The sequence below is a fragment of the Canis lupus genome, chromosome 2 (assembly GCF_003254725.2).
Source record: "Canis lupus dingo isolate Sandy chromosome 2, ASM325472v2, whole genome shotgun sequence".
Classification (NCBI taxonomy): domain Eukaryota; kingdom Metazoa; phylum Chordata; class Mammalia; order Carnivora; family Canidae; genus Canis; species Canis lupus.
In genome coordinates this window covers 15,221,769-15,231,465 of record NC_064244.1, presented here as the reverse complement: position 1 = coordinate 15,231,465, position 9,697 = coordinate 15,221,769, and positions in this window count along the sequence as shown.

The following is a 9,697-nucleotide window of genomic DNA, read 5'->3' as shown; positions in this document are numbered from 1 at the left end:
ATATCACTTGGGTCAGCCAGTCAAACTTGAAAGTGTATACATGTGATTTGTGGATCTTGTTACAATGCAGATTCTGATTTGATAGTCCTGAAGTGGGACCTATGATTCTGCATTTATCACAAGCTCCTGAGTCGTGGTACTGGTCAGGGATTATGGTCTTGCTCTTGAGGAGAAACTTTCAAAAGTTTCATTTATCTTGAGACACTGTGCCCCTGTCTGATGTTTCATAAATTGATACAACCCAGAATCTTCTGGAGGATGTGCTTCCTATTAGTGCCATACTAGCAAAATGAAAGAAAATGAAATCTTCCTGACCTGTTTGAATGGGAGGCCTTTTTAGATGTTGATGTTTTTAAAATTCTTGTCCGAGTGCTTTCCCTTTACTTGGAAAATATGTCCCAGTTGACTGGTTTTCTGTCTTAATATGAGCATCTCTACCTCAAAGGAACACTCTGTTTCTGAGTTAAGCAGAATAAGGCTTTTTTTAGGGCTTTGTGGTTGGTTATTTCATGTCTCTGCATGTGGGTTACAGGATCTTGCTGAATTGGGCTGAAACAAATGTCCATTCTATTAAAATTGGAAGGATTAAATCAAGAACTTTAAGCTTTTTGAGGACAGCCACCTCATCTAACCCCAAATGGGCCAACGATGTAAGTGCCGTACAACAGAGAGGCAAAATCCAAGGCTTTGCAGAAATGGAGATCCCCATTCAAATTCGCATTCTGGAAACCACAAGTGTTGTCACATCGGGTAAATTACCCAACCTTAGTTTCCTTAACCATAAAACAAGAGAGTAAAGTGAGAGAGATGGCAAGACACAGATGGTAAAACTTGCATATCTCACAGTTTTGCCTGGGACAAAGTCTTGATGGGCGCCATCAATGTGTCCTGGCATCAAAGATTGTTAGCCTCTTGTGAGGAAAATCTGACTTGATGTCTTACAGAAAACCCCTTCATACTAAGAAAGCAGAGACTCAGTCATGGGATCATTTGATAAATTCCACTTGGATTTTCTCTATGGGGGCATCTCTAGCCTTTTAGTTGTACACGAGATTACGGACAACTTGATATTGGCTATATTCTGCAATAACCACTAGTTGCTGGTGGTTAATTGTACCACATAAGAAAGACATATTTATAAGACACCTTTTCAAGTTTGATTTTTGAAAAAATAAAAACTAAAAACAAGTTTCCCTGTTTAAGTTTCTTGGCTGAAGTTTTCTCTATTCCTTAGAAAATGTTTATTACTTAGCCCTTTAAAAAGAATCTTAATATGGGTATCTCTATCTCAAAGGAATTGATTAAAGTGATAGGCTGAGCAGCATTCATTCATCTACCCCTCCAGCTCAGACACCTGTTAAAATGCATATTCTAGTTCAGTAGATCAGAGGTAGGGGTCTGAGATTCTCAATTTCCAACCATGTCTGAGGTAATGCAGATACTGCTGGTCCATAGGCCACATACTTTGGGTAGCAGGGCTCCAGTAATGGCTCTTGTCAGACTGAACTGTCAACATTTTATGCTGTCATTCAGGTCCCCCTCCATGCACGACCCTACACGAGCTTCTCCCTAACTGGGGACTCTTGATGGAGTACCTGACTTCAGTCTTGACTTCTTGTCCCTCCTTGACCCAATGTCCTTCCTGCTAACCTAGTCAGCATTTTGGGCTGAATCTTTCCTGCCCAGTCTATAATCTATAGCACATGCCTCCAGTTTGGCACCTTCAATGTCTTACTGAGGACTCACCAGTGGAGCCTTGTCTCTGCCAGCACCTCGGGCCAGCCTATTCTGAGTTCCTGAAAGCAGGTTCATTCCCACCTCACCATGGTCACCCCAGCAAGAAGAAACAGAAAAGTACTATCCATGGCAGAGCTCCTGGGACCAATTCTATGTCATATCTTCAACTCTGGAGGGAGGAACCCAAATTTCACATGCCTAAGGATCATAGCAAAAAATGAAAAGACTCTTGGAAGCAGTCTCATATAAAATCATCATGATGAAGGAACTTAAGGCCCCAAAATAATAATGACCACTTACCGGACATTTTCTGTATGCTCTTTAATCTTTACCCCACCCTCATGAGATAGGTATAATTATTATGCCCACTTCATAGGTGATAAAACTGAACCTTGGAGTGGTTAAGTAACTTGCCCAGGATCACTCAGCTTATTAGTGACACAAACTCAGGTTTCTTTGATTCAATGTTCATGCTTCTAAGCCTGAGCAAGGCTTTCAACCAAGAGAAGCTGAGAAATTCTCTCTGCTACACAGCAGTATCTGGGATTAAAATCCATGTGTTCTGACTCATAGATCTTTCCCCTGGACACTAGGATGTCTCTATCTTAAAGCAAGTTTAATGTCACATGTTTCTGGCCCTGAGTCTTGAATTTGAGTACAGTTACAACAATGAGAGATGGTTTTGCTCTCATGAAGCATTTATAGCTAATACACAGTAGTATAGAAATAATATGCAAATCACATCACAACACAGATGAAAGGCTTAATTCTGCCAATTCCTCTCTGAGAGGGCACATCAGATTTCCTGTTGTGTCTGAAATTTGTGTATGTGATACCCACAACTGAATACACAATGCCTCAATGACATGACATTTTTGATAGCTATTCCCACACATAGGCTATATCTACCTAGCTTCAAAAGCAGGAATCGAAAAAAATATTTCAAGCCAATGAATCAGTTGTTTGATATTGTATGTGACAAAGACCTTCCTTAAACTGACTAATCTTCTAAATAACACATGGTTTTCTGTATTGTAAATGTTGCTACAATGTCAAGTACTTCCTTAGGCACTAAAATTGTGAACTAGCTGTTTTGTCCAAGTTAGTAAGGGGATAGGAGTTTAATGGGGTGGAAGTGGGGGCAGTTAGGAAAAAGAATTAGTGAGAGATTATCTGAACTTGTCAGAGAATCCAGAAAAAAAGTCGTTGGCCAACATGCTACAACAACACATTTCCTGCAAAGTAGCCCAAACCTAATGGAATATCTTCACAGTTACCTTAGCTGGATATGCAGGGGATGCAGGGGTGCAGGGGTGGGGGACAGGGATCTGAAAGGACTCTGTATCTATATTTTCAGAAGCCTCCATCTTTTTTCTTCTCTGCAAGACAATGGGGTCTAATTACATTTCTCACTTCCTTAACCATAGTCTTCTTTAAGCTTTGCCATTATTGGCCCCCAGACATGGCTGGTTTAGTCCTTCATTTCTTAAGGCCCAAACCTGGCCTGTGTATCCCTGTACCCTCTGCCTGCACCTAGCCATGGCCACAGGATGTGTTCACATGTCCCTCGGTAAGAATTTAAGCTAAGGGGAGGTTCACACACCAATATAGCTATTAGATCCCCAAATCTCAGAATGCTAGAGTGGGATGAGGCCTTTGAGAGTGTCCAGATACTTTCAAGCTGTCCTAGGGCAGTGTTCTGTACACAGCAAAAATCTTCAAAACAAATCCTGCTCTATCACACTCTATGGGAAAAGTCAAGGAAGAGACGCTCAGAGTGAAACTAGGGGGTAGGTAGAGTCTCACCAGGTGATTCCTATGTCCCTCTTCTAAAAACACCCAAAAACTCTCCAGTGGGCTGTTCAAAACCTCTAATAATGGAAATCTCAAACTGAAAGAACAGCTTATCAAGATCCAGGAGCTTCTCAGTGTCTGAAAAGTATCTGTGCTTCCTGTCACCTGGCACAGAATTTATAACTCTTTGACTCCTAGCTTCCTTGTAGAAATGCCTGACTGTCCAAGACGAGGACTGCTCATTTGAACCACTTAGGGCAACTTCTTACTCAGGGAAGTACCTGGGAATGCTGCTGAAAATCCCCTGAGGCCTGAGAGCCAAGTTTCTCTATGGAGCTGACTTTGATCCCTTACATTCAGACTATTGGGTTGAGACCTAGATGGTACAGTCTGGTGCTCAAGTTGCAATTATACATTCAGATGATGAGACAAAACCAAAACCAAGACTTTGCTGGGTATGTTATATGATGGCTACATTTGAACTAAATCAAAACATATGGAAATTCAGGATTTCACTGTCCTTAGGCAGAGTTCCACTGCTTGAATAGGTAGGTTATTCATAGTACTCTGCAGCTGCAGGGCTGATGTAGTATAATGCTGGCCTACGTGGGGTAGCCTTTATTCGCTCTACGAGGAGGAAGTGTGTGCCTTTTTGGTAAATGTTAATAGCAATGGTGGAAAGACCACAACAAAGACCCAGGACACCCACAAAAGTAGCCCAACAGAGGTGGAGGAACACGACACACCAGGCCCTGGAGACAGGAAGTCATTGTGCATGAAGCCCTGGAGTGCTCCTTCACAGGGGCCCCACACAGAAGGCATTGTTTCAACACCCCCGGGCACATCTACAGCTTATTCTAGTCAATGACAATAACTAACAATTTAATGCTTAACAATGAATGCCCCCCAAACTCTCTGGCTTAGTAAAAGATGATACCACAGGGCTTTATGTGTGAACACATTGTACGCGCAAAGTCAGTTCTACTGGGAGCCTCTGTGGCCTTCCTTTCCTTGTCTAACCAAAAGTAGCCCAGCTGACTGGGCGTGTTCTTGCTGTAATGCATCAGATGCATCTTCAAGGTGTCTAAGGGAGCTAATGTCTTCCATCAAATGTGACACCTGAGGATGTGACCAAAAGGATAGGCTGAGTCAGGGACACCCTGGGCAGGGTGGACTCCAGCATGGAAAGCTAAAAGTGGGTTCAACAGGACTTGTGGGATCTTGTATAAGATTCACAGGAGGGGGATCCCTGGGTGGCGCAACGGTTTGGCGCCTGCCTTTGGCCCAGGGCGCGATCCTGGAGACCCGGGATCGAATCCCACGTCGGGCTCCCGGTGCATGGAGCCTGCTTCTCCCTCTGCCTCTCTCTCTCTCTCTCTCTCTGTAACTATCATAAATAAAAAAAAAAAAAAAAAAAAATTAAAAAAAAAAAAAAAAAAAAGATTCACAGGAGGTAGGTCAAGGCTGTGCTAAGAGAAAATGGAATGGAAGAACAGAAGTCACTTGGCTTATATGGTTCTTAAGTTTGTAATAAATAATACACTGCTGTTCCCCAAAAGGGACTGGCCTACAAAGGTCCCAAGCCTCCCAAATATCCCAGTAGCCTCTCTTGCCAGACCTCCAGGAAGCCTTAACACCAAGAGGACTCAGTTCTCCCCTTCTGAAGGCAAGGCAAATTTAGTTTCTTCTTGGGAAGACGCAGGAAATTGGGGATTCTCTAAGGGCACTTTTAGAAAATTGAACACAGAACCTTTTATCAGTGAGTGCATAGACGGCTTTAGCCCACAGCCCTCACATTCATCAGAAGCACTTCAGGGAGAGAAAATTAATGATAATCCTAAGTACATAATGACTTTCTGGAGACCAGAAGGCTCCACTCTGATGGTTTGACTGGAGGCTTGCCTCTCAGTAATGAAAGATGCTGCCTGTGTGCTTGACCCTGGCATTGGTTCATGCTTCAGAGCAAAGAGCTGCAAAGTTGCTATAGGCTACTTAATCTCTTTCCTGGTTACTGAAAGAGACTCAGATTGGGATCATTGGTAACAGTGTTGGATTCTGTCATTTAAAAAGAAAGAAAGAAAAAAAAACTCCTTGCTTTTGGGACTTCTAGAAGAATATTAAACTAGTCGCAAAATAACAGGTTATTGTGCAAAAAGCACTCAAACATGGGTGCAGCCTTCCTGTTAGAGCACATTTGTTCAATGGCGTGCCTGCAGATAGAAACCAATTACTCCTGGCCTAGCATGTAGGTGAAATTGAGGCTTTGCACTTTCCAGAACAGGAGTTGTGCAGCTATTGCCCAGCAAGAAAGTTTGAAATGAATTTGGTATGTGCTGCCTGCCTTCCTCCTCAAGGCTGATCCTGGGAGTGATTGTTTTAATTCACTTCTATATACTCAGAGTGGTTGTCATGCACAGGACTCTAAAACAAATTTTAAAAAAATTCTCACTGAGCTGTACATAGCTGATAGCAGTTTATTCCTGAAATCAGAGGAGGGAGAAGAAAGTTTGGAGGTCATCAGGTACATGAAATGGGGCAAGAGCTTTGTGGAGCTATTAGAAATTATTGTTTAAAGGGGAGACAGAGGAAGGTAGAGGGCTTTACAGTTTTGTTGGAAGTGCCCCCTATTGAGGTACTTTGCTACAAAGGAAGGATCTTGGGAACAATAAAGCCACATCCTAGATTGCCTGAAGCAACCTTCGGGTGCTTGAGCTGGTTGACTCATCCTGACCGCCCTTCCTGGTTCTGCTGGGGAGCTGGGCTAGGCCATTTAGTGTTCATCTCTAATTACTTGTGTCTGTATTCTTGTCATTAGAGTGTAAACAGGTTTATAATGGGCCTGGGTTTTCTGTGCTGAGATCAAAGGCGTGCCAGTTGGAAGATGGCAAAGGTAAGAAAAAGGGGAGGAAAACAGAGGACAGGGTGGTTCTGGCATTTCTACTGCTCCATGGCAGGGTTGGGCCTGTTGTGGCACCATAATGGCAATCCGTTCTTCAGAAGCCAAGGTCCTGGCTTGCCCAGAGCCACTCTTGCTAGAGGTTGCTGTGTCTGGAGGCTCAGGAAGCTGCTCACTAATTCTTCCAAAGGCCAAGGGCCTTTGAGATTTGAGAACCAGCATTTCACGAGGAGGGAAGGAAGCAAGAGCAGTTGGGGGGTTAACTTCCTCCTGACAGTGTCCAATGACCAGATGTGGGGAGGTCTGCCAATCCACAGCCCCAGCCCTTGGCCATGAGAGTTTCTGGAAGAGTACAAACAGGGATGGTCTGCCTTCTCTTGGATAACAAAAGGGACCAGAGCACTTTTTGCAGAGGGTGACTTGCTTTGCTGCCATATGCATGTCTCTGTATTCTGTCTCCCTCTCCTTTCTAGAATCTCAAGTGCTAGGGCACATGGATCCTTCTTCACCAGGTGTCCTCAACGCTTAGCTGCTTTAGAGGAAGGAAAACTTTTTTTCTGCCTCTTAGGTTCCTTAGCTGGATGCTGCACATTGAATGACAAGACAAATTAAGAAGAGAAAAGACATACACATTTTATTTTAAAGTGTATGTGAGGGGGATCCCTGGGTGGCGCAGCTGTTTGGCACCTGCCTTTGGCCCAGGGCGCAATCCTGGAGACCCGGGATCGAATCCCACGTTGGGCTCCCGGTGCATGGAGCCTGCTTCTCCCTCTGCCTATGTCTCTGCCTCTGTGTGTGTGTGTGTGTGTGTGTGTGTGTGTGTGTGTGACTATCATAAATAAAATAAATAAATAAATAAATAAATAAATAAATAAATAAATAAATAAGCGTACATGCACAGAGGACTTCAGAGAAAAGATATGAAGTCCCAAAGAAGTGGTTAAACTTGGAAGGCTTATATACCATTATAACAAAAGGCAATAAATTGCGGGGAGGTGATAAGACAAAGGAAAGCAGAGGTTGGGCTTCTAGGGGCAGTAAATTGTGGGAAGGTAAACAAATGGGGTAAACTAATGGAAGTTAAGGGTCGGTTAGGAAGGTTTTGTCTATATGCTCATCTCAGGGCCACCTCCAACTCTAGTGAGCAAAGCTGTTCTTCCCTTCCTGGTACAGGAATGAGGGACACCTTTGTAGGGAACATTCATGCTTTGCTTTTAGGCAGACAGTGGGAGAGCAGTTTTCTTTTCTTTGTGGGTGCTTATTATTTGCCTTCAGCTCCAAATAACCCTTATTTCATGTGGCACAATTTGGAGTGGCAGAGTCTGATGCCCATCACTACCCAACTTGTCAAACTTTCTAATGGGGACCAAGGGCCAATTAGCTAGTTTGGGGCATACTTAGAGCATAATTAGACACATAGGTGAGGACTGGAGCAGGCCCTCAAAAGCAAAGCCATGCCATTTAAAAGTGGCCATTGGTGCCATGGCACTAGCCTTCTTTAAAAAAAAGGAATAGTATTCTAAAATTTTTTATTGAGGTGTAATTTTATACTTAAAATAGCTACACCTTAGGTGTAGATTTATATAGTTTTGTCTAATGTATTTACCCATGTGAGCAGCACCCAAAAAGACTTATAACAGTTACACCGTCCCAGACATGATTTTCCCAGTCACTCCTGCATCTCAGAGGTGATCAGTGTTCTGATTTCTTCTCCTGACATCCTTTGTCTACTTAGGCAGTGACTCTAATGGTAGAGCTTTCCTGTCCCATCACAGACTGGGACCTCAACTTGTCCCCTTCTCTGTCAGGCCTGCATTTGCTAGAATACACCAGGCATGGGGCAGGTATATATATCTCAGTAGGTGGCTGAAATAATAAAGGGAAGGGTAGGAAACTGAAAGAAGAGAATGAGAAATGGTACTGATCTGCCCACAGAAGGGGCTGAGCTGGATTCTGATTGATCCGAATGGGAGGCAGATCTTGCTTGACTAAGGAGGCACGTATGCAGAGGAGAAGAGAAGATGAATGAGAAAAGTCTGTCCATAGAATGAAAGGGAGTATGGTCTCAGAGAAAATAGTCTGGGATTAGACAGAACCTGGCTTTGGATCCTCAATCACTAGCTTTATGTCCTTGAAATGTTTCAGCTTCCTCAATGGTTGAACTGGAGTAATAATTTGGAAGCTATCAATCAAGAATATAATGAGGTTTAAGTGAGATAACTTATGTGAAAGACCTCATGCACTGCCTGATACTATGATAGGTACTTAATATATGGTAGTAACTTATTATTGCTGCCAGGTAATCCCAACTTTTGGTAAATAGTTTTATAAATATATATATTTAAGCTCAAAATGGTCAACAGGATACCGATCTGCGAAGATCAAAGAAGGGGCTTTCACTTTGCAATGATACATTAGAGACACTAATATTCTCTTATCATGGAACAAATTACATAGTGGTCACAGGATGTGCTAATTTGTGCCCTTATAAATGAGTAAAATCACATGTTTTCTATTAGTACTTACTGCCACTGTGAGGAAACAACTAGCATAATTTTGTATAACTACATTAACCACAGTACATTTCCACTTGGCCAATAAAATGACAAATCATTCAGGATTTATAGGCCCTGTTTTTAAATATACAAAAAGTCATTATTAAAGAGTGTTTGTCTGTTACCATGAGCTGGGCTTTTCTAAAATTTTATTTCCACAACAGACCACCAACTTAAAAACAAAACAAAACAAAAACTAATGGGTATGTGTTCAAAAACAAAATAAAACAAACAAGCAAACAAAGCAAAACAAAACAAAACCAAAAAAAAACAAAAAACAAAACAAAACAAAACAAAAAACCAAGCCCCAATTAAGCAACTTACTAACCAAATAAGACCATAAATACTGTATTCATATGGATCCATCTATTCTGGAAAAAAAAAAAGGCACAATCCAAGTTCTAGTCCAAAGTATAAGCCAGACCAGACAAAGCTGGTTGAGCACATGGAAAGTTTTCTGAATGTTGATTTGGTTTAATGTTCAAAATTCAGAAACAAGAAATAAGCCACTGTACAGTTTGAATTACTGGGTCAACTGCATTCAGAGACTCACACTTAAACACATAGACACTAAAAAACACCCATATAAAACTACTTTGGTGGGAGAGTTCCTAAGTAAGTAGCATTAACCAAAGAATTAGGCAGGATGGTCCCTACATTTCCTTCCAAATCTCAAAATACCTGATTCTCTGTCCTAGCCCTCTGGAACCCTCAT